The sequence below is a fragment of the Somniosus microcephalus genome, chromosome 16, assembly GCF_052327205.1.
Source record: "Somniosus microcephalus isolate GS21.2 chromosome 16, FLI_Smic_1.0, whole genome shotgun sequence".
Taxonomy (NCBI): Eukaryota; Metazoa; Chordata; class Chondrichthyes; order Squaliformes; family Somniosidae; genus Somniosus; species Somniosus microcephalus.
The window spans coordinates 29837005-29862880 of NC_141002.1; positions in this window are offsets into that span (position 1 = coordinate 29837005).

A 25876-nucleotide genomic window follows, 5' to 3' on the forward strand; every position below is an offset into this window, starting at 1 on the left:
TGCTGAGGGAGTGCTGCACTGACGGAGGTGCCGTCTTTCGGATGACTCGTTAAACCAAGGCTCTGTCTGCCCTCTCAGGTGGACATAAAAGATCCAATGGCACTATTTGAAGAAGAGCAGGGGACTTCTCCCTATGTCCTGGCCATCATTTAAAACGAACATCTAAAACAGATGATGTGATCATTTATTTCTTTGCTGTTTGGGGAGCTTGCTGTGTGCAAATTGGCTGCCGCATTTCCCTACATTACAACAGTGACTACACTTCAAAAGTACTTAATTGGCTGTAAAGCTGTTTGGGACACCCTGAAGTTGTGAAAGGTTCTATATAAATGCAAGTCTTACTTTCTTTACTGGCCTTTCACATTGGGATTGACATCCTTTACTCATGAATGCTGTTCCTGCTACAACTGATATACTAATAGAAACAAAGCTGCAATTGGTAAGAAACAAACTTGAATTTTTACAGTGCTGATCACATCTCTCAGGATGCCCCAAGCACTTCCCTTACAGTGAATTGCTTTTGAAGTGTGGTCACTTGAGAGAAGTACTTTACGCTAAATGCTAACTCAGATTGACCAAATCATTTAAAAATGAGAAATCGCTTTTGGTATTTCCAGTTGACTTAAAGAAACATAGAAACATAGAAGATAGGAGCAGGAGTAGGCCATTCGGCCCCTCGAGCCTGCTCTGCCATTTAATGCGATCATGGCTGATCATCCAAATTCAGTACCCTGTCCCTGCTTTCTCCCCATATCCCTTGAGCCCTTTAGCCTTAAGAAATATATCTAACTCCTTCTTGAATATATTTAATGAATTGGCCTCAACTGCCTTTTGTGGTAGAGAATTCCACAGGTTTACCACTCTCTGGGTGAAGAAATTCCTCCTCATCTCTGTCCTAAATGGCTTACCCCTTATCTTTAGTCTGTAATCCCTGGTTCTGTACTCCCCGCCATCGGGAACATCCTTCCTGCATCTAGTCTGTCTAGTCCTGTTAGAATTTTATAAGTTTCAATGAGATCCCCTCTCATTCTTCTAAACTCCAGTGAATATAAGCCCAACCGACCCAATCTCTCTTCATACGTCATTCCTGCCATCCCAGGTATCAGTCTGGTGAATCTTCGCTGCACTCCCTCCATGGTAAGAACATCCTTCCTCAGATAAGGCGACCAAAACTGCACACAATACTCAAGATGTGGTCTCACCAAGGCCTTGTACAACTGCAGCAAGACATCCTTGCTCCTGTACTCGAATCCTCTCGCTATGAAGGCCAACATATCATTTGCCTTCTTAACAGCCTGCTGCACCTGCATGCTTACCTTCAGCGACGTGTGCACAAGGACACCCAGGTCTCATTGCACTTCCCCTTCTCCCAATCTATTGCCATTCAGATAATAATCTGCCTTCCTGTTTTTGCCACCAAAGTGGATAACCTCGCATTTATCCACATTATACTGCATCTGCCATGTTTCTGCCCAATCACCCAACCTGTCCAAATCACACTGGAGTTTCTCGGCATCCTCCTCACAGCACACACGCCCAGCTAGCTTTGTGTCATCTGCAAACTTGGAGATATTACATCTAGTTCCCTCGTCTAGATCATCTTAATATATATTGTGAATAGTTGGGTTCCTAGCACCGATCCCTGTAGTACCCCACTAGTCACTGCCTGCCACTTTATTCCAACTCTTTGCTTCCTGTCTGCCAACCAGTTCTCTATCCAAGTCAGTACCTTGCCCCCAATCTCATGTGCCTTAACTTTACATGCTAATCTCTTATGCGGGACCTTATCAAAAGCCTTCTGAAAGTCCAAATACACCACATCCACTGGTTCTCCCTTATCTATTTTACCAGTTACATCCTCAAAAAATTCCAGTAGATTAGTCAAGCACGATTTACCTTTTGTAAACCTAAGTTGACTTTGTCCGATCCTGTCACTGTTTTCCAAGTGCTCTGCTATTACATCTTTTATAATGGACTCTAGCATTTTCCCCACTACTGATGCAAGTTGTGAATATTATATTAGGTTTGCCAGAAAATATTATTTGCACTAGGAACTGACACAAAATTCAGTTGTGGGCGTAAGGAAAATATCCTGTAGTAACTGCCCATGAGTAATTTTAGTGATTGCCAATATTTTCTTAACACTGTCACATTTCTCACCTTTCAAAATAAAAAGAGCTTTAAATAATTACATAATTGCCCTTGTTTTTTTGTTGTTGCTAGTCCGATCCAACTATAGTTAAATCAACATTAACCTTGAAAGCCTGGTGCTGAGGCACGATTGTTTTTAAGCTCAGTTAGACCAAGCCAGATACACAGTGCTAATGATAGCGTTGCTAACCTCTGATTATGTGTTAAATCTAGAATGTGAGCCATCCTAGTCACCTTTTATCTTCTGGCAAAATGTAGCCTAGTTCTAGCTGAACTAAGTGAAAAAGAAAATGCCACCTGTTAAATTTATTCACACCGACCACAATACTGTCTGATTCAAATGTCATTTTCATCATAAAAAGACAAAATATAGAATAAGAAAAGGCCACTGTAGCCCACCAAGCTTGTTTCTCCTGACTGATAATCTACAAGGACTCTCCTCCACTTAATCTACTGAGAGAGGTTAACAACCGCAGGCAAAACTTCCAAGAAGTTGAAGAATTGTGAGATTTCTTCCTAACCTTCCCTCAATACCAAAAACAATTAAGGAAAATTTCCAGGATCTCAGCCTACTATTACCCACATTATTCAATCCTTACAGGTAATGACTGCAAAATTTGGCACCTTAGCTCCGGCAGCTAAGGCCAGTTTCGGGAAACAAATAGCGGCCGCCTCGCTTCCACCCACTTCCGGCGCGGCCCGCGTTAGTCGCCATCTTGGTGAGGGTGATAGCGCGAGCGGGTGATGCGTGCGCTGGCACTATGCAGAGTAGGCAGATTGTGACATCAGTCAGCGTGCAATGCTGATTTGACGCACAGCCTGCCATTTTTGACGTCGCCTTTCCAAACAGCGCCCTCCCCTAAACTCACACAGCTGAACACGCGGTCAGCTGCATGAGGGACCCCCCCACCAGCGCTATTTAAAGGGAAACACCCAACTTGCAGGTAAGTTGATTATTTCCCTTGTACTGGCTCTTGCAGAGTTTATATGAATACTGGCTTGCTGGAAGACATTTATAAAGTTGTTAAAGTGTACAGAGAGTTGCTGCTGGATGTTGGGAAAGTATTGGCTGCTACTGGAAGGCCTCTGGCTACACCACTCGCTCCCAGTCATGGGAGCTCTATTTGCAGTCCCCCTCACTCTGCAGCATGTCAGGGAGATGGAGCAGAGGCAGTAAAGACAAGCTGCTCATAGAGGGAGGAGGAGGAGGGGGAGGAGGGCTCTCAGCAGGAGGCCTTATCCACCTAGGGTCTTCAGGGAGCACTTCTACTGGCATATAAGCCAGCACCACTTCACCAAGGAGGTAGTCACAGAACTCTGCCAGCTCTTGGAACCAGGCCTGAAGCCTCAGAGCAGGGCGATGACGGCGCTGCCAGTGGCCCGCAAGGTGACCGTGGCCCTGAATTTTTTTGCCAGTGGATCCTTCCAGGTTGGCACAGCGACATAGCTAACATCACCCAGTTCACCGTCCATCGCTGCATCTGGGAGGTCACAGAGGCTCTGTACTCCAGGAGAGGGGACTTCATTGTCTTCTCTCTGAACAGAGAGAAGCAGGAGGAGTGCACATGTGGCTTTGCCAGGATATCGGGCTTCCCCATGGTGCAGGGCACCATCGACTGCACATATGTGGCTTTTTGGGCGGTGCACATCAAAACTGTAACTGCAAAGGCTACCACTGTCTTAATGTACAGTTGGTGTGCGACCACGCCCAGCACATCATGATCGTGAATGCTCGACATCCTGGCAGTAGTCATGATGACTTCATCATTTTTTAAATTAATTCATGGGATGTGGGCGTTGCTGGCAAGGCCAGCATTTATTGCCCATCCCTAATTGCCCTTGAGAAGGTGGTGGTGAGCCGCCTTATTGAACCGCTGTAGTCCATGAGTTGAAGGCACTCCCATAGTGCTGTTAGGGAGGGAGTTCCAGGATTTTGACCCAGCGACGATGAAGGAACAGCAATATATTTCCAAGTCAGGATGGTATGTGACTTGGAGGGGAACTTGGAGGTGATGATTTCCCATGCGCCTGCTGCCCTCGTTCTTCTAGGCGGTAGAGATCGCGGGTTTGGGAAGTGCTGTCAAAGAAGCCTTGACGAGTTGCTGCAGTGGTTCTTGCAGATGTTACACACTGCAGCCACGGTGGTGCAGGGAGTGAATGTTTAAGGTGGTGGAATGGGTGGCACCCGCAGTGCCAGCAACCTTCCAGCCACCACGTCGAACCCGAGGGTGGCTGCTAGGCGACAAGGATTATCCACTCTACACCTGGCTGATGTCTCCCCTCCACAACTCCACCACTTGTGGCAGCAATCATATAGTGACAGTCATGCTGCCACGAGGAACCTCATCCAGCAGACCATTGGGATGCTCAAGCAACGGTTCCGCTGCCTTGGCTGCTCGGGAGGAGCTCTCCAGTACTCACTGGAGTGGGTGTCCCAATTTGTGGTGGTCTGCTGCAATCTCCACAACTTGGCATCATGAGGGTGTAGCTCCTGCCACCATGGGTTCTGCAATTGCCTCAGGAGGAGGAGGAGGAGGAAGAGGAGGAAGAGGAAGAGGAGGAGAAGAAGGAGAAGGAGGAAGGGTGGTGACAGCCTGCAAATTCCCATTCTGTACGGGCTGTCCATGAGTGCCTCATCAGACTCTGAAACCCCAGATCCCCGTTGTTCAACATTTTCCAGCCCTCTGTCACAGAACATCACATCGTCCTCTTGGGCACAAAGCTGAAATGAAAGCCACCACCAGATAAACATTCCAAACATAATTTATAAATGATTAATTCCAATATTACATTACAAAGTCAACCAATCACACTTGTGCATTCCCTTAGTGTCCTACACAGTGCTACCCTAGTGGCTGCAGCACGGCTGGTGAAAGACTTTCCATGGGGGAGACTGCAGATGGCCTTGCAGGACGACTTTGAGCAGCTCTGGGCCCAGAAGGCCCGACTGTAGACTGCACCACCTCAGCATAGGCGGCAGCAGTCTGGACAGGCTGGCTGACATGCAACTGCAATGGCACTGGCGGAGTGGCAGTGTTGGAAGTTCCTGAGAAAGGACAGCAGGTTCGTCCTCCACGGAGCCACTGCCGCTCCCTTGGGCCGGCACCTCAGCATTCTAGCCACTTGTTGGAGGACAGGTTGCTGGACTGCTGCAACTTCGCAAGCCCCTTTCCACACTGGTAAACCCAGCCACGATGGCAGCAGTCTGATCTTGTGTGGCAGCAAGTTGAGCCTGCATGACAGAAGTCTGAGCTTCCACTGCAGCACTCACACGTTGGGGCACTTCCGCTTGTGCTGCAATGGAAGCTGAGGCATCATCCATCACACCCAGCATCATGGTTGGGTCCACAAGTGTCCTAATGGAGTTGCCCATCACTTCCATCCTAGAAATTATGGGCTCCAAGCTCCAGTTAGAGCCCCGTGCAATGTTGGAGCCGATCTCCTCCATAATCTTTGACACTGACAAGAGGCTCTCTGGCAGGCCTGCCATTGCACCAAGCATTTCTGAAGGCCGTCCCATTGAAGTCCTCATCTGAATACTGTGCAGCAGAACTCATATGTGACCTCACCCTCCGGGGAGCTGGCACCTGCGCTACTCTTTCCCCCTGGACTGGCTGCAGCCCACTCATTCCCGGTGACTCACCACATGCAGATCCCGCCTCGATACCAGTCTTTAAACATAGAAACATAGAAGATAGGAGCAGGAGTAGGCCATTCGGCCCCTCGAGCCTGCTCCTCCATTCATTGAGATCATGGCTGATCATCCAAATTTAGTACCCTGTTCCTGCCTTCTCTCCATATCCCTTGATCCCTTTAGCCTTAAGAAATATATTTAACTCCTTCTTGAATATATTTAATGATTTGGCCTCTACTGCCTTCTGTGGTAGAGAATTCCACAGGTTCACCACTCTCTGGGTGAAGAAATTCCTCCTCATCACTGTCCTAAACGGCTTACCCCTTATCCTTAGATTGTGACCCCTGGTTCTGGACTCCCCGACCATCGGGAACATCCTTCCTGCATCCAGTCTGTCTAGTCCTGTTAGAATTTTATAAGTTTCAATGAGATCCCCTCTCATTCTTCTAAACTCCAGCGCGTATAAGCCCAATCGACCCAATCTCTCCTCATACGTCATTCCTGCCATCCCAGATATCAGCCTGGTGAATCTTCGCTGCAGTCGCTCCATGGCAAGAACATCCTTCCTCAGATAAGGTGACCAAAACTGCACACAATACTCAAGATGTGGTCTCACCAAGGCCCTGTACAACTGCAGCAAGACATCCTTGTTCCTGTACTCAAACCCGCTCGCTACAAAGGCCAACATATCATTTGCCTTCTTAACCGCCTGCTGCACCTGCATGCTTACCTTCAGCGACTGGTGCACAAGGACACCCAGGTCTCGTTGCACTTCCCCTTCTCCCAATCTATTGCCATTCAGATAATAATCTGCCTTCCTGTTTTTGACACCAAAGTTGATAACCTCGCATTTATCCACGTTATATTGCATCTGCCATGCTTCTGCCCAATCACCCAATCTGTCCAAATCATACTGGAGTTTCTCGGCATCCTCCTCACAGCACACACCCTCAACAAGCTTTGTGTCGTCTGCAAACTTGGAGATATTACATCTAGTTTCCTCGTCTAGATCATTAATATATATTGTGAATAGCTGGGATCCAAGCACCAATCCCTGCGGTACCCCACTAGTCACTGGCTGCCATTCAGAAAAAGACCCCTTTATTCCAACTCTTTGCTTTCTGTCTGCCAACCAGTTCTCTATCCAAGTCAATACCTTGCCCCCAATCCCATGTGCCTTAACTTTACACACTAATCTCTTATGCGGGACCTTATCAAAAATCTTCTGAAAGTCCAAATACACCACATCCACTGGTGCTCCCTTATCTATTTTACCAGTTACATCCTCAAAAAATTCCAGTAGATTAGTCAAGCACGATTTACCTTTTGTAAATCCATGTTGACTTTGTCCGATCCTGTCACTGTTTTCCAAGTGCTCTGCTATTACATCCTTTATAATGGACTCTAGCATTTTCCCCACTGCCAATGTCAGGCTTACCGGTCTGTAATTCCCTGTTTTCTCTCTACCACCTTTTTTGAATAGTGGGGTAACATTAGCTACCCTCCAATCCATGGGTACTGTTCCAGATTCTATCGAATGTTGGAAGATGACCAGCAATTCATCTACTATTTCTAGGGCCACTTCTTTAAGTACCCTAGGATGTAGATTATCAGGCCCTGGGGATTTATCGGCCTTCAATCCCATCAATTTCCCTAACACCGTTTCCCTACAAATACTGATTTCTTTCAGTTCCTCCCTTTCATTAGACCCTATGTTCCCCGACATCTCTGGGAGGTTATTTGTGTCCTCCTTTGTGAAGACAGAACCAAAGTATTTATTTAATTGGTCGGCCATTTCTTTGTTCCCCAGTATAAATTCCCCTGATTCTGACTGCAAGGGACCTACGCTTGACTTCACCAATCTTTTTTTCTGCACATATCTATAAAAGCTTTTACAGTCAGTTTTTATGTTCCCTGAAAGCTTACTCTCATACTCTATTTTCCCCTCTTAATTAATCCCTTTGTCCTCCTTTGTTGAATTCTAAACTGCTCCCAATCCTCAGGTTTACTGCTTTTTCTGGCCAATTTATATGTCCTCTCCTTGGATCTTATGCTATCCCTAATTTCCCTTGTTAGCCACGGTTGAGTCACCTTTTTTGTTTTATTTTTATGCCAAACTGGGATGAACAAATTCTGTAGTTCATCCATGCGATCTTTAAATGTTTGCCATTGCCTATCCACCATCAACCCTTTGAGTGACATTCCCCTAAATCAATCCTACCCAACTCGTGCCTCATACCATCGTAGTTTCCTTTATTTAAATTCAGGACCCTAGTCTCTGAGTCAACTACTTCACTCTCCATTTTAATGAAGAATTCTACCATATTATGATCGCTCCGACCCAAGGGGCCTCGCACAACAAGGTTGCTAATTAATCCTTTCTCATTACAATGTACCCAGTCTAAGATGGCCTGATCTCTAGTTGGTTCCTCGACATATTGGTCCAGGAAACCATCCCGTATACACTCCAGGAATTCCTCTTCCACAGTATTGTTACTAATTTGGTTAGCCCAATCTATATGTCGATTAAAGTCACCCATGATAACTGCTGTGCCCTTATTGCACGCTTCTCTAATTTCCCTTTTAATGCCATCCCCAATCTCCACATTACTCTTTGGAGGTCTATATACCACTCCCACTAAAGTTTTCTGCCCCTTGGTATTTCTCAGTTCTACCCATACAGATTCCACATCATCAGAGCTAATATCCTTCCTTACAATTGTGTTAATCTCCTCTTTAACCAGCGATGTTACCCCACCTGCTTTTCCTTTTTGCCTATCTTTCCTGAATATTGAATACCCCTGGATGTTGAGTTCCCAGTCTTGGCCACCCTGGAGCTATGTTTCTGTAATCCCAATCATATCATATTCGTTTACCTCTATTTGCGCAGCTAATTCATCCACCTTATTACGAATGCTCCTCGCATTAAGACACAAAGCCTTCAGGCTTGTTTTTTTAATGCTCTTAGACCTTTTAGAATTATTATTTACAGTGGCCATGTTTGATTTAAATGCTTGATTTCTCTGACTGCCACTTTTGTTTTTCTCCTTCCTGTCTTTTGCTTTTATCCTTGTTTCCCTTTCCTCTGTCTCCCTGCTCAGGTTCCCAACCCCCTGCCATTTTAGTTTAAACCCTCCCCCAGAGCACTAGCAAACACTCCCCCGAGGACATCGGTCCCGGCCCTGCCCAGGTGCAAACCGTCCGGTTTGTACTGGTCCCACCTCTCCCAGAACTGGTTCCAATGTCTCAGGAATTTGAATCTCTCCCCCTTTCACTGTTCCTCTAGCCACGTATTCATCTGAAATATCCTTCTATTTCTACTCTGACTAGCACGTGGTACTGGTAGCAATCCTGAGATTACTACCTTTGAGGTCCTATTTTTTAATTTACCTCCTAACTCCCTATATTCAGCTTTTAGGATCTCAGCCCATTTTTTACCTATATCGTTGGTACCTATATGCCCCATGACAACTGGCTGTTCACCCTCCCCTTCCAAAATGTTCTTCAGCCGCTCTGAGACATCCTTGACCCTTGCACCAGGGAGGCAACACACCATCCTGGAGTCTCGTTTGCGGCCGCAGAAATGCCTATCTATTCCCCTTACAATAGATTCCCCTATTAGTATAGCTCTACCCCTCTTTTTCCTCCCGTCCTGTGCAGCAGAACCACCCCTGGTGCCAGGAAGTTGGCTGCTGGTGCTTTCCCCTGATAAGCCATCCCCCTCAACAGTATCCAAAGTGGTATATCTGTTTGAGAGGGGTATGACCACAGGGGACTCCTGCACTACCTGCCTGTGCCTACTACTCTACATGGTGGTCACCCATTCCCTTTCTGCCTGTGCAACCTTTACCTGCGGTGTGACCAACTCCCTAAACGTGCTTTCCACGATGTCCTCAGCATCGTGAATGCTCCAGTATGTATCCAATCACACTCCAGCGCTGCAATGTGGTCTGCCAGTAGCTGCAGCTGGATACACTTCCTGCACACATGGTTGTCAGGGACACAGGAAGTGTCCCTGATTTCCCACATAGCGCAGGAGGAGCATGCCATGGGGCCGAGCTGTCCTGCCATGACTTACCCTTTAATTAATTCAAATTAAATTAAATCAAATCAATACCACTAATTCCACTACAGTTAAATGATATACTTAAGTTCACACAGTGCCATTTTCTGAGCTGGTGCCTGGGAGTGTCAGATCAATTGACAGTACCCCTTCTTCTCCATCACTCTCCTCCTCTACTTCTTCCTGTACAGGCTGGGCTGGTGGTAGTTCTTGGGTATCTGAATTGAGAAAGGCACAAGGAATAGGTTGTGGTGAGGGGAGGGGCAGAAGCAAGATGCGCATGCATTACACCATCAGCAGTTTGTAAGTGAGAAGAGATTGTGGCATGAGGGAGAAGTGAGATGTGAGAAGAAGGTGCTTGCCCCCTGCCTGTTTGCTCCTGCTCTCGCTGGTTGGCCTGCAAGAGAAAGGGACATGCGTCAGTGAGTGTGGTGCAATGTGATTGAGTCATGTGCCTGTCATGGTTGAATAGCTGGCATTGTGTGAAAGGTGTGTGATGTGGATGTGAGGCTTGCAGCAATGGTAAGGGTGTGAGGGTGAGGTGAAGCTATGATTGTGAGGTATGAGTCGTGATTGCTAGAGATTTTTGGTAGGTGAGTGATGGGGGTGTGGTGCATTGAGCAGTGTGCGCAGCTCGTAGTGCAGTTGGTGGGTTATGAAGAGGCATTCACTCACCTTGACCACTCGTGTGAGGTCATTAAACTTCTTCCGGCCCTGGATCTATGTCCTCGGGGAAAGACTGGTTTCAGCATTCTCTGCCCACCGTGTGTCTGGAAGGCTTCCTGCCCGCCTACGGGTAGAGGACCTGTCTCCTCCTGTAGATCACATGCACCAAGGCCTCTTGTGCTGCATCGGAGAACCGAGGTGCCCTTTCTCTGCCCTGTTGAGACATTGCTCCAGCTCCAGTCACAATGAGGTACTTTCACTCACAAAGCACCTCCCCTTTAAGAAATGCAGACAGCCTTTCACACTGTAGGCAACCTTTAAATAGAGAGCAGAAACCACATGATATTGTGTGAAGGAATAAGCCATATTCAGAAAAATACACCATTCTATAAAAGAATTGTGACTTTATTAAAACATGACATACTAGGTCTGGAAATCTGGAAGCCTCAACAATGGAGAAGCTGTGAACAGCATTCAGGCTATTGAGATAAGATAAGTTGTTGACACTGAATCAATAACCTTATTGAAACAGGAGGTTGGAGGTTCTGATAGTCTGAAGCTTTGGAAAGAACACAATGGTATATCCTCTTAAGGTGTCTTAAAATTACACTTTGGAAAGAAACACAGAAAATTAAAGATACATATGCCTTTGTAAAATTGACATCAAATAAAACACGGGAGACATGATTCTGTGTTGCAACCAGCTGAGGTGTCTTAAGAATTGCATAGAAGACATTGGTAAGAATGACATCAAATAGATGCACCTGCTGGTTACACCGTTTTTTATGATAAGCTTCAAACACCTAGGGTAGAGACATAATTCTTAATGCTACCAGCTAATCTAACTGTAAAAATAGCAGGGGTCAGCAGAAAAATGTCTAGAGATAATTAGCTTACATCAGCAGAAAACTTCAACGGAAATACCACTGCAAAAGGGTATAAAAATTGAACTTTCAAATGGGAAGACAGATTCGCTTGAAGGGGCAAAGCCATTATCAGCTTCAGAGGCAAGCTCTGTAAGTCTTCAACTCTTTGTATCTCGGGGATCAAGGTATTGTTTTTGATTTTGGTGGATATCCTGGAATAAACTAAGAACTGTAAAACTAGCAAAGTTAGGACTGGAGAACAAGGATCTCTGATAATAGAATTGTAAGAGTTCTGTTTTTGGAACTGTTAATGTTGCAATTGAAACACCAACTGTAAATTACATGTCGGTTCTTTAATAAATCTATATATTTTTAGGATTGTCTCACATAGTACTTCTGTATCAAACTCGCAAACTCAATCTCTGTATGCTCTTTGGTAAGGAGTTGCAGAATTCTGAGGGAGTTTTCCAGACCCTCATAATATCCAGAATGTTACAGTCTAGCTAAACTTATTAAAAGTGTTATCTGGAGGACGGTAACATCTTGAGGTTGTTCCTTTCCTTTAGGGAGAGATAGTCTGGACCTTTAGACCCAATTAAGCATCTTTAGGATTCCCTTTAGTTGAAAGTGAATGTCTGGGGAGTACGCCCGATCCGGGGTAGCCCTAAAGGGACTAGTAATTATCCCTTCAATTGGGCCTCCTGTTGAGCACTGAGTCAACCAGCAGCACATTTAGCACTGGGTTCAGCACTGCAATAATGTGAATGAGCAGGCAGCATGAATTTCATGTGCTGCCTACATTACTTTCAACAGGTGAGGGCAGATCACGCATTGCAATCACCGTACCTGTTTTTGGCCCTTATCCAATTTAGCCCCCACTATATTTCAAGGTCCCAGCAGGACTTGAAGTCAAGGCTATCCAGAGTACTTGAGAGTAAGTCCAGGGGGCAGGTTCAAATAGTCAAAGGAAAAGTTAGGGCTGATGTCACACAAATAATGATTGACACTTGGAATGGGCTTCCGGTTAGGATAGTGAAGGGGAGAACCTTGTAATCATTGAACAAGTTGGATGGTGTGATGCGGGGACTATAAATAGTTTATGGATGGATGAGCTTCACAGTGCTCCTCTTTTGTATCTATATTTGTGATCAAAGCTTATATCCTTATAAATTTCAATCGAATTCCTGGCAATATATTCATCCAGTTCCTTTTTCAAGAAGTGTTCAATGCAATATGGGCAAATCAAATTGGGCAGGGCTGCCTTGAGGATGAGTTCATTGAGTGTATTAGGGATGGGTTTCTTGAGCAGTATGTAACTGAACCAACCAGGGGGCAAGCAACCTTAGATCTGGTCCTGTGTAACGAGACAGGATTAATTAAAAATGTCCTAGTAAAGGATCCCCTTGGAATGAGTGACCATAACATGGTTGAATTCCATATTCAATTAGAGGGTGAGAAGGTTGGATCTCAAACAAGCGTGCTAAGCTTGAATAAAGGAGACTATGAAGGTATGAGAGCGGAATTGAGTAGAGTGGATTGGGAAAATAGATTAAAGGGTAAGATGATACATGATCAGTGGTGTACATTTAAGGAGTTATTTTACAACTTCCAAAAAATATATATTCCACTGAGAAGAAAAGGGTGTAAAAGAAAAGACAGCCATCCGTGGCTAAGTAAAAAAATTAAGGATAGTATTCGACTAAAAACAAGGGCATACAAGGTAGCCAAATCTAGTGGGAGGATAGAGGATTGGGAAAACTTTAAAAGACAGCAAAAAACAACAAAAAGATTCATTAAGAAAGGGAAGATAGATTATGAAAGTAAATTAGCAAAAAATATAAAAACAGATAGTAAGAGTTTTTATAGTTATATAAAAAGAAAAAGGGTGGCTAAAGTAAATGTTGGTCCCTTAGAGGATGAGACCGGGAAATTAATGGTGGGAAATATGGAGATGGCAAAAACACTGAATGAATATTTTGTATCAGTTTTTACAGTAGAGGACACTAAGAATATCCCAACACTGGACAAACAGGGGGCTAAAGGGGGGGAGGAGCTAAACACGATCAAAATCACTAAGGAAGTGGTACTCGGTAAAATAATGGGACTCAAGGCGGATAAATCACCTGGACCGGATGGCTTACATCCTAGGGTCTTGAGGGAAGTGGCAGTAGGGATTGTGGATGCATTGGTAATAATTTTCCAAAACTCCCTGGACTCGGCAAAGGTCCTGGCAGACTGGAAAACTGCTAATGTAACACCCTTATTTAAAAAGGGCAGTAGACAGAAGGCTGGAAACTATAGACCGGTTAGCCTAACATCTGTGGTAGGTAAAATTTTGGAGTCCATTATTAAGGAGACAGTAACAGGACATTTGGATAATCATAATTTAATAGGACAAAGTCAGCATGGTTTTATGAAGGGGAAGTCATGTTTTACAAATTTGCTGGAGTTCTTTGAGGAAGTAACATATAGGGTGGATAAAGGGGAACCAGTGGACGTAGTGTATTTAGACTTCCAAAAGGCATTTGACAAGGTGCCACACAAAAGATTATTGCTTAAGATAAAAAATCACGGGATTGGGGGTAATACTCTGGCATGGATAGAGGATTGGCTATCTAACAGAAGGCAGAGAGTTGGGATAAATGGTTCATTCTCAGACTGGCAATCAGTAACTAGTGGTGTTCCGCAGGGGTCAGTGCTGGGTCCCCAACTCTTTACAATCTATATTAACGATTTGGAGGAGGGGACTGAGTGTAACATATCAAAGTTTGCAGATGATACTAAGATGGGGGGGAAAGTAGTGCGTGAGGAGGACATAAAAAACCTGCAAGGGGACATAGACAGGCTAAGTAAGTGGGGAGAGATTTGGCAGATGGAATACAATACTGGAAAGTGTGAGGTTATGCACTTTGACAGGAAAAATCGTGGAGCAAGTTATTATCTTAATGGCAAGAAACTGGAAAGTACTGAAGTACAAAGGGATCTGGGGGTCCTGGTGCACGAAACTCAAAAGGTTAGTACACAGGTGCAGCAAGTGATTAAGAAGGCCAATGGAATGTTGGCTTTCATTGCTAGGGGGATAGAATATAAAAATAGGGAGGTATTGCTTCAGTTGTACAAGGTATTGGTGAGACCGCACCTGGAATACTGCATACAGTTTTAGTGTCCATACTTAAGAAAAGACATACTTGCTCTTGAGTCAGTACAAAGAAGGTTCACTCGGTTAATCCTGGGGACGAGGGGATGGACATATGAGGAGAGGTTGAATAGATTGGGACTCTACTCATTGGAGTTCAGAAGAATGAGAGGCGATCTTATTGAAACATATAAGATTGTGAAGGGGTTGGATCGGGTGGATGCGGGGAGAATGTTCCCGATGATGGGTGAAACTAGAACTAGGGGGCATAGTCTTAGAATAAGGGGCTGCTCTTTCAAAACTGAGATGAGGAGGAACTACTTCACTCAGAGGGTGGTAGGTCCATGGAATATGCTGCCCCAAAAAGCTGTAGAAGCTACATCATTACACAAATTTAAAACAGAAATAGACAGTTTCCTAGAAGCAAAGGGAATTAAGGGTTACGGGGAGCGGGCAGGAATTTGGACATGAGTCTAGGTTCGGATCGGTCATGGCCCTGTGGGTAGCGGAGCGGGCCCAGGGGCCGTGTAGCCTGATCCTGCTCCTATTTCGTGTGTCTAATTCTGTTAGATTCAGGAGATGGTTCTGTGATAATAGATTGGCGGTTAGGATCAGATCAGCCATGATCTGATTGAATGGCGGAGCAGGCTCGAGGGGCCGATTGGCCTACTCCTGCTCCTATTTCTTATGTTCTTATGTTCTTAATATCAACTGTTTAGTTGGATATGATTTGTAATCTGTAGCCATACCTCAGACTTGCCAGATTTCTTTTATTCCTTCTGGTTCTGCAGTCCCATTTAAAGTGAAATGACCTGCTTATATTCACAGGACCCATGCCTTTCATTGTTACGATAGCAAAATACTGCGGATGTTGGAAATCCGAAATAACAACAGAAAATGCTGGAAAAACTCAGCAGGTCAGGCAACATCCATGGGGAGAAATTTGAGTTGACGTTTCGGGTCGAACACTCCCACCTCTGAGTCAGAAATCGTGGGATCAAGCCCCACTCCAGGGACTGGAGCACGTAACCTAGGCTGACACTTCAGTGCAGTACTGAGGGAGTGCTGCATTGTTGGAGGTGGCTTTCAGATGAGACGTTAAACTGAGATCCCACCTGCCTGCTTAGGGGGATGTAAAAGGTCCCATGGCACTATTTGAAGAGGAGAAGGGCGTTGTCCAGGTGTCCTGGCCGACATTTATCCCTCAAACAACACCACAAAATAATCACTTTATCTCATTGCTTTTTGTGTGACCTTGTGGCCAAAATGGCTGCTGCATTTGCCTATAGAACAGTGACTACATTTCAACAGTAGTTAATTGGCTGTAAAACACTACGGAACATTCTAACAATATGAAAGGCACTATCTAAATGTAACAATTTGTTCTTTTAAAAACCAGGACCACTTTCCTGCTAAATTTTCATTTTTCACATGTCAAATGCATTTTGTCATTTGCTCTTAAAAACTTCCATTTCCAGAACTATCTGTATCACTCTTCCCTGACTTTTGTGTAATGTACCAAGATCCTGGCAGAGCCTAGAACATTATTTCATTTGTCTCTCAGTTTTGCTTTATCTTTAATTTTACTGGGGTTATTTTTTTCAGTGACCAATGTTCACGGTAGGGAGCTTGAATTGTCGCATTTGTTTAAAATGTACGAGATGAGTAATAGCCTTTTAAGAATAAAAATAGAACGGGAAAACAAGAAGTGACCTTTTTTAAAGAAAAAATGTTAAATCTTGCTTTAATTACAGCCTACCTTTAACAATGAGCCCAATCAATTTGGATCCTGAATTGGGACAGGTGCTAAAGAAGCTCTTGATTCTCTACCAGAGTGTGGTCACATGACTCACCTGAGTCAGCCTGTCTGTGTCTGTTCATGGTTTAATTTCCTGCCAGCGGTTCAGTGTGTTTGCATGTCAGTGAGGTGCAATGCACAGGTGTCAAAGAAAGCTTTTGTTGCTTGTGCGGTTTAATAGCACAAGCGTCTCCTCTGACCCTGGACAGCTGTACTACAATCCATAGAATAAATCTACAGTCAGCACGAAGGCAGTCAGCCAAACCAGACAATCGCAGTGTCTGTGGGAGCAATTCAAGTCGACAGGAGATGCTTATGCACATAAAGAGGGAGGCTGAAGCAACAGGGATGAATAACCCCTCGGCGTCGTCACAAATCTTAATTTCAAATTGTTTATTTCTCAGGAAAAGAAAAGCATACTCGGGAATAATCTGAGTTCTCACCAACCTTTTTTTAATAAAAACCAAAACCCCAGCTGTTCGAAGTAACATTTATTTCAAATTAAAAATGCTGAATGTCACTTGCTACGAAAGGTTTAGATTCCTCTTCCTGGAAAAGGATTGCAAGAAGCCAGTGAATTAATTAACTAATTAAATAACTGCATGTCACATCAATTAGGCTGCTGTAGAAACACATCCAGCAGAGATCACTCCGGCGGGCGCCGGAGGGACTGGAGTGCGTCATCACCCCCGGAAATAAAATTTTAATTTGATTTGTTGAGGTTCCTTTCAAATTTATGTTAATTTACAGTTCTTATTAGTAGTGCCCCTTTAGAGTCATACAGCACAGCAGGAGGCCATTCGGCCCATCGAGTCCGTGCCAGCTCTCTCCAGTCAGTCCCATTCCCCCGCTCTATCCCTGTAGCCCTGAAAGTTTATTTCCCTCAAGTGCCTATCCAGTCTCCCCTTGAAAACATTGAGTGTCTCCGCTTCCACCACTTCTGTTCGGCAGCGTGTTCTAGGTCCTCACCACTCGCTGCGTAAAAACGTTTTTCCTCACATCCCCCCTGTATCTCTTGCCCAAAACCTTAAATCTGTGTACCCTAGTCCTTGTACCATCAACTAGTGGGAACAGCCTTTCTGGGTCTAGTCTATCCAAACCTGTCATAATCTTGTACACTTCTATCAAACCACCCCTCAATCTCCTTTGCTCTATTGAAAACAAATCCAGCTTCTCCAACCTGTCCTTGTAGCTAAGATCCCCCAACCCCGGAACCATTCTGGTAAATCTGCTCTGCACCCACTCAAGGGCCTTCACATCCTTCCTAAAGTTTGGTGACCAGAACTGGTCACGATACTCCAGTTGTGGCCTAACCAGTGCTTTATAAAGGTTCAGCCTAACAGCATGGTTGACTTTTATTGGGCAATTGCCTATGAGGAAGAAGAGTCAGCAGAGATCACGCCGGAGGGACAGGAGTGCATCATGACCCCCAGAAACAACATTTTAATTTGATTTGTTAAGTTTCCTTTTACTTTGTTTTTTAAGTTACAGTCGTTATTGGTTGTGCCCCGTTAACATGGGGGTACATGCTGAAACCTAATTAGGCAACTACCTGAAATAAAAAGAGTCAGCAGAAATCACAGATGCCAATTTTATTTGTGTTCTTCAGAGAGAAAGAACAAATGTCTGAGGATTTTGTCTGTTGGATCAGAGGAATCAAAATGAGTGAATGTTTGGACACATTTTTGTAGACATTATCAGGATAGAAGACTGCAGATGATTCGAGCCCAAGACTGAGGCTCAGAAGAGGCTAATCGGATCCGAGTAGCGGTGTTGTTACAGTAGGCCTCAGTGTTTCAGGATTGGGGTGGGGAGGGAGGTGAAATCATCGTGGGTTCTGCTCCTGACTAATGTTCAACGAGCCCTGCTGGAACGTGCAAATGTGTTCGCCGAAACGTGAGAGCAGGTTCGGATCATCTACAACAACGGAAGCTCAACTACTTCCCCCAGCCTTCAACAGCAACATCTGTTATGTCCGAGTAAACACTCAGATTGGTGTGGTAATAAGTAGCTGCTTTTGTTGTGTATGTAATATGTATGTTACTTTAAACCTATGGCCAGGGCGGCACTACTTTGTAGGGCGTAGTGATACCATAGTACCACTCCTGTCCATAGGGGTATAAATAGTACTGTGGGTACTGATCTCCCCTCAGTTCCCACCTGTTGGTATTAAGTAAAGACCTACGTTGAATCTTCCAAGCTGTCTCTTCATTATTGGGTTAAGTATAGACACATACTTTACACTGGCGACGAGTAAGGTTCAAACTCACCAGTATACAGTGCAACAAAGGAACGGCAGCAGTACGGAGAGAGAAGGAGAGAGGCTTCTTACCAGCCAGCCTGCAGAGTCCAGCGTCGACCAAAGGAAACCGCCCAGCACTCCAGGTTCGGCAGGAGCAGCAGCAACAGAGAGAGAGAGAGAGGGTTCCAACAGAAGCTGCAGCAGCTGAGAGAAGAGGCTGAATGGGCGCTCCAGCCACGGGGCAAAAGTCCACCCAGGGCCAGGTAAACTGAAATCCTTCCCGGGGAACGGGAGCTGCAAGGGCCAGAATGGGCAGGCGATCTGGGGAACAAACGGAGCCACGAGGACTAGCAAGCCACAAGAGGGGAAGGTCGTTGTTAATAGCGGTGGTGGCAATAATGGGAGCTGCAAGGGCCAAAAATAACGACGCTGGAGAGAGGTCGTTAGCAGCAGCAGGAGAAAAGGCGGGAAAAACGCCATCTAGTGGACAAAGGGGAAAAGTTTTTTTCTCTTCAGCAGTTTAAAATAAAAAAATAAAAAAACGCCATCTAGTGGACAAAGGCGGGAAAAGCTCTTCAGCAGTTTAAAATGTCTAAAGAAGGTTGGTTGTCAGAATTTGTTGAGGACACAGAAGAGTGGGATGCCTATGTCGAAAGGCATGAACTTTATTGCATAGTACACAAGGTGAAAGATGACGAAAAGGCAGCAACCTTATTAAATTTTATGGGGGCAAAAACATACGGTCTGCTGAGGAATCTTCTTACTCCAGAAAAGCCAGCAGACAAAACGTATGCCCAAATTGTTGATACGTTAAGGGAACATTTAAACCCTAATCCACCATTTATAGCAGAAAGGTACCGCTTCTACAGACGTGACCAAAGGAATGATGAGTCGCAGGCAGCCTATTTGGCTGAGCTCAGAAGGTTGTCCAAACATTGCCAGTTTGGAGCCTTTTTGGCGGACGCGATCAGAGACAGATTTGTCTGTGGCATGTTAAATGAGAGTACACAAAAACGGTTGCTAGCCAAGAAACAGCTCAGCCTAGATCAGGCGATTGAAATAGCATCTTCCCATGAAGCAGCACAGGGTGCTGCTCAAATGCGACAAAACACAACCTGCTATGACACCCATGAGGTGACATTTCACAAAGGTAAATGCTACCGTTGTGGCAAAACCACCCACGACCAAAGTAATTGTTGGTTTTGTGATAAAATATGCCGGCAGTGTGGGAAAAAGGGGCATATAGCGAAAGTTTGTCGGTCGGGTATGAAACCCAATAGTGGGGGCAGTCCGAGCAGTACCAAGGCAAGGACAAAAATACATAACATGTCTGACAGTAGCTCAGACGAGTCACAGGAAGGCACAAAAGCAAAGCCTAAAGGTCTGGGATGTCTCAAGTTATATGGTGTAGACAAAACGGAGGACCACAGCACAATGTGGGTTAAAATGAAGGTAGCAGGCGTCGAAGTTAATATGGAGCTGGACACGGGTTCAGCCCTATCAGTAATTAACGAACAAGATTATAACAGGCTGTTCAAACGCATTCCCTTAAAGGATACGGAAATTAAATTAAAAACATATACGGGACAAAAAGTTTACCCGAAGGGAAAAATGCAAGTAACAGTTAAATACAACGGCAGAAAAGTGCCAGGACTTTATTTATACGTCCTACCAAACGGTGGACCACCACTTTTGGGTAGGGAATGGATAAGAAAAATCCATTTCGACTGGAAGTCGATACACGAGTTAAAAGTAGAGACCACCAAGGATGATACAACCATTACAAGCAGGCTGTCGAAAATATTGGCAAAAACGCCAGAGGTGTTCCAACAAGGGCTGGGGACCTTAAAGGACATTAGAGCAAAAATAACTATTGCTCAAGACGCAAACCCCAAGTTTTGTAAGGCCAGACCGGTGCCTTACGCCATTCGGCCAGCTGTGGAAGCAGAACTGGATGCCTTAGAGAGTGCAGGTGTCCTTACAAAGATTGAGTGGAGTGAGAGGGCCATGCCCATCATCCCAGTTATAAAGAAATCTGCAAATAACACACCGGGGGAACCAAAGAAGGTTCGCATTTGCGGGGATTTTAAGATAACTATTAATCCAGTCCTGCACAAGGTACAGTATCCGCTGCCACGGATAGAGGACATATTCGCATCATTAGCTGGGGGTAGACACTTTACGAAGATTGACCTTTGTCAAGCTTATTTACAGATGGAGGTGGAAGAGGACTCGAAAAAGCTCCTAACGATTAACACACACAAGGGATTGTACCAGTACAATCGCCTGGTATTTGGTGTGGCGTCCGCCCCGGCAATATGGCAGAGGACCATGGAACAGGTCTTACAGGGCATTCCAGGAACGCAATGCTACCTGGATGACATCCTGGTGACAGGACAAACGGATAACGACCACCTCGCTAACCTGGAGCGAGTACTTCTGCGGTTACAACAATATGGACTCAGGGCGAACAAGCAGAAATGTGAGTTTTTCCAGGAACGTATCTCATACTGTGGTCACATTATAGACAAGGAAGGCCTGCATAAGTCCCCGAAAAAGATCGAGGCAGTAGTGAAGGCCCCGCCCCCTGAGAATGTATCTCAGTTACGATCATTCTTAGGCCTTATAAACTATTACCATAAGTCCAGAACTTATCGTCCATTTTACATCCACTAAATTCATTGCTGCAAAGGGGAGTCTCCTGGAATTGGGACGAAGCGTGTGAGGCTGCTTTTAAAAAGGGTAAACAACTCATTACATCAAAGGAAGTGCTCGCACACTTTGACCCAAAAATGCCAATGAGGTTGGCATGTGATGCCTCCCCGTATGGTATAGGGGCAGTGTTGTCACACAAATTTCCCAACGGGACGGAGAGGCCAATAGCATTTGCCTCAAGGTCGTTAACTACAGCCGAAAGAAACTATGCGCAAATCGACAGGGAGGCCCTCAGTCTGGTGTGGGGTGTAAAAAAATTCCACCACTACCTACATGGGCAACGTTTCACACTACTGACGGATCATCAACCGTTGGTGTCGATATTTAATCCAACAAAAGGGGTGCCCCTGATGACGGCCCAAAGGCTACAGAGATGGTCACTGTTCTTAGGCGCACACCAGTACCTTTTCGAATATAAGGGTACCAAACAGCATGGCAATGCGGATGGCCTGTCGCGGCTACCATTGCCTGCTGAGATCGAAGAGATAGTACAGGACCCCGTGGAAATATATCATACGGCTGTTATGGAACACTTGCCCATCACCAGCCAATGTATCGAGCGGGAAACACAGAACAACCCGACACTGGCAAGGGTTTACGAATTGACCGTGAAAGGCTGGCCGGCGCAGGGTGACGCATCATTGCCGGCGTTTTCGGCAAGGAAGGACCAGTTGTCCGTCTGCCGGGGCACATTGATGTGCGGAGGCAGGGTAGTGGTCCCTCAAAAATTACAACATAAAGTGTTGCGGGACTTACACGAAGGTCATCTGGGGGGTGTCAAAATGAAAAGCCTCGCCAGAGCCTACGTCTGGTGGCCCGGCATTGACAGGGACATCGAGGAAGTAGCAAAAGCGTGCCAAGGGTGCCAGATGGTACAGAACGTACCACCCCAAGCCCCACTACATCCGTGGGAGTGGCCCTCAACGCCGTGGCAAAGGATCCACGTGGACTTCGCTGGGCCCTTCCTGGATGCGATGTTCCTTATTGTAGTGGATGCCCACTCAAAATGGCCGGAGGTCATAAAGATGTCATCAACGACAGCCGAAAAGACGGTCGCAGTCTTAAGGACCATTTTTGCCCGAAACGGGGTGCCCGAGCAAGTCTGTTCGGACAATGGCCCACAATTTGTGGCAGAAGAATTTCAAGCATTCCTAAAAAGGAATGGAGTGCGACATTATATGTCCGCACCATATCATCCGTCTACAAATGGGCTGGCAGAGCGCTTTGTGCAGACTTTTAAAAAGGCCATCAAGGCGATGGGGGAGGAAAGGTTGCCACTACAACACAAGGTGGACAATTTCCTATTCACGTACCGTAATGCTGCACATACGGTGACCAACCAGGCCCCCGCCGTCATGTTCTTTAATAGAAGGTTAAGGTCTCGCCTTGAATTGCTCAGACCAAACATCCGGAGAGATGTGGAAAACCGAGTATTTCGTAGGGCTCCTGACAGACAGACATGGAGCTTCGAGGTGGGGCAGCAAGTGTTGGCCCGTGATTATAGAAATGAAAAGTGGCGGTCTGGTACGATAAAGGCCCGCCAGGGACCTTTGATGTACACAGTGGATACAGGGGATGGCATAATCAGACGACATGCTGATCAACTTGTGGAGTCCAGAAACCCAACTGATTCACTACCTCAAACGTCTCAGCACATTGCTACAGCGGAATCACGGCCCAGCTCGTCGTTACAGAGGTCTCAGGATTGCGAGGAGTTCAGCACTCCAGTGATCTCCACGGCACAGGATGTGCCATCAGACACCGACGACTCCAGCGATGAAGTGGTGACGGAAGTACCGCCGCCTACACCGAGACCGACTAGAGAAAGACGTTATCCTAGTCGAGACAGGAGGCCTCCTCAGAGACTGAATCTATAACATGTTTCTTTTTATATATATAGGTAGACAACTCTGATGTAAATATATTATGTATATTGTGTTACCAAATGTTATTAGCCCTAGTTATGGTGCATCTGTTGACTTAATTGCACGGGTACGTTTTAATTAAAAGGGGAGGAATGTTGTGTATGTAATATGTATGTTACTTTAAATCTATGGCCAGGGCGGCACTACTTTGTAGGGCATAGTGATACCATAGTACCACTCCTGGCCATAGGGGTATAAATAGTACTGTGGGTACTGATCTCCCCTCAGTTCCCGCCTGTTGGTATTAAGTAAAGACCTACGTTGAATCTTCCAAGCTGTCTCTTCATTATTGGATTAAGTATAGACACATACTTTACAGCTTTTATTCCCAGTCCCTCCAGAACATTCCGTCAAAGAATTACTAAGCAATGTAAGAGCAGACCTTGGACTGTAATTTCTACAATGTGCTTGTTCCCATGGAGGGGTGGGGGCCACTGAGTTTTCAGTTAACAAAATGCAAAGTACCATACATATCAATATCCTAACCGAGTGATACTCCACCATCAACATCTTGCGGGGTCACCATTGACCAGTTGCTTAACTGGAGCGGCCACATCAAAACAATAGCAGGGCAAGAGACTGGGTACTCTGCAATCAGTGGCTCACCTTCTGACCCCTCAAAATCACTCCACCATCTACAAGGCTCAAGTCAGGAGTGTCATAGAATACTCTCCACTTGCTTGGACAGAGCAGTTTTATTGATTAGCCCCCCTGCCGCCGGTCTGAAATGGTGTAGGAGATGTGTAAGTTCTATCTAAGGTCATAGAACAGAGGCCAAGAATGTCAATAGATCCAAAAACATGCAAGGGTGTGCATAAAATGTGAGCGAATATTTGCAACAAATATTCTTGCTTCTCATCAATAGTGGATGAAGGTGAGCTTTGCATCAAGTGAATTATAAAGTATCATGCACTGCATGTCCACTGTTGATGTCCTTTTCATGATTTTTGAACAGCAATTAGCTGCTGCAGGCAAATAATTGTATAATTCATTCGTCAAAGGATCACTGACTATTCAGAATTGAAAATTGGAAAGTTCTGCTCTGTAACAAGAACTGTTCTGACATTAAAAATGCAGGCTAGTTGAGATCCAGCGGGTGAATTTGGAAAGTTCCTGTATGCCATGCCGCATCCTGGGCAAGGGGAATGCCACTGCACATGTTCTGTTATGGAAATGTCCCCAGGGAGAAAAAGGTTCCCTAAATATGGAGATCATTGCAGAAACATCTATGAGGGAGCTCAGGGATGGGCCTCTTCATTGCCCGATCACAGTATCATACACCACAGAAGGAGGCTATTCGGCCCATGGTGCCTGTGCCAGTTCTTTGAAAGAGCTATCCAATTAATTCCACTCCCCTGCTCTTTCCCCATAGCCCTGCAAATATCTCCTTTTCAAGTATTTTTCCAATTCCCTTTTGGAAGTTACTATCGAATCTGCTTCCACCACTCTTTCAGGCCGTGCATTCCAGATCATAACACCTCGCTGCGTAAAACAAATTCTCCTCATCTACCTTCTGGTTCTTTTGCCAATTATCTTAAATCTGTATCCTTTGGTTATTGGCCCTTCTGCCAGTGGAAACAGTTTCTCCTTATTTACTCTAGCAAAACCTTTCATAATTTTGAACACCTGTTAAATTTGAACACCTCTATTAAATATATTTCTGATATGTTTCTTCCGTAATGTGACTTGGATTTCAGTGCTCAAGAAAATGAAGACAAATCTAACTAACACTGGTCTGTATTCCACCTGCTTACAATTCTGTTTAAAATATTGGGCAACAATGTACAGTTTTAGAATTACACTGTTTGATAATAATTAGTTTGTAATGGAGAACCAGAATATGGCTTTTAATCACAGCTTTACTCCCATCCAGCTTTCTCATCTACCCTGTGACTTGGGTTACAGAACTGTTGCCAGGGTGCGCCTAACTAATAGTTCTGTCATAATCTGCCCTACTTCAGAGAACAGTTGGTGTCAGTTGCTCTTTTTAAATACCTATCGATTCAATCAAGACTTTTAACACATGCAAAATGATCTTTCAGAAATATCGTATTCAGCTCATCAAAATTAGCTGAGGTTTCTTCTGCAGACTTTGACCTCTTGGTCTTAAATATACATATACTAATCATTTGCAGTTTCGTCCTATAACTAGTCCTTTTTATCCTTTATATTTTAAAACTCGCTTGAATTTTTCTTAAAAGAACAGCCCTAGAATTTTTGGAAACGGAAAACGATCGTTAGACCCAATCAGCCTCGTCATGACTCATAGGTCAACCAAATCTACCTTGTCATCTCAAGCCAATTTATACTGTCTGCATCAATGGCCTATCTGGCAAATTATTCTGCAGCACTGTTATTCTGATGTCCCTTCTTATTCCTAACAAGTCTCCAGGCATTGGATTTTAGAAATGTAGGCAAAAATAACTTGTGTACACTATTTATTTTGGGATGTGGATAAGCTGCTGTTTTAACATAGAAACATAAAAACATAGAAGATAGGAGCAGGAGTAGACCATTTGACCCCTCGAGCCTGTTCCGCCATTTAATGAGATCATGGCTGATCATCCAAATTCAGTACCCTGTCCCTGCCTTCTCCCCATATCCCTTGGTCCCTTTAGCCTTAAGAAATATATCTAACTCCTTCTTGAATATATTTAATGAATTGGCCTCAACTGCCTTG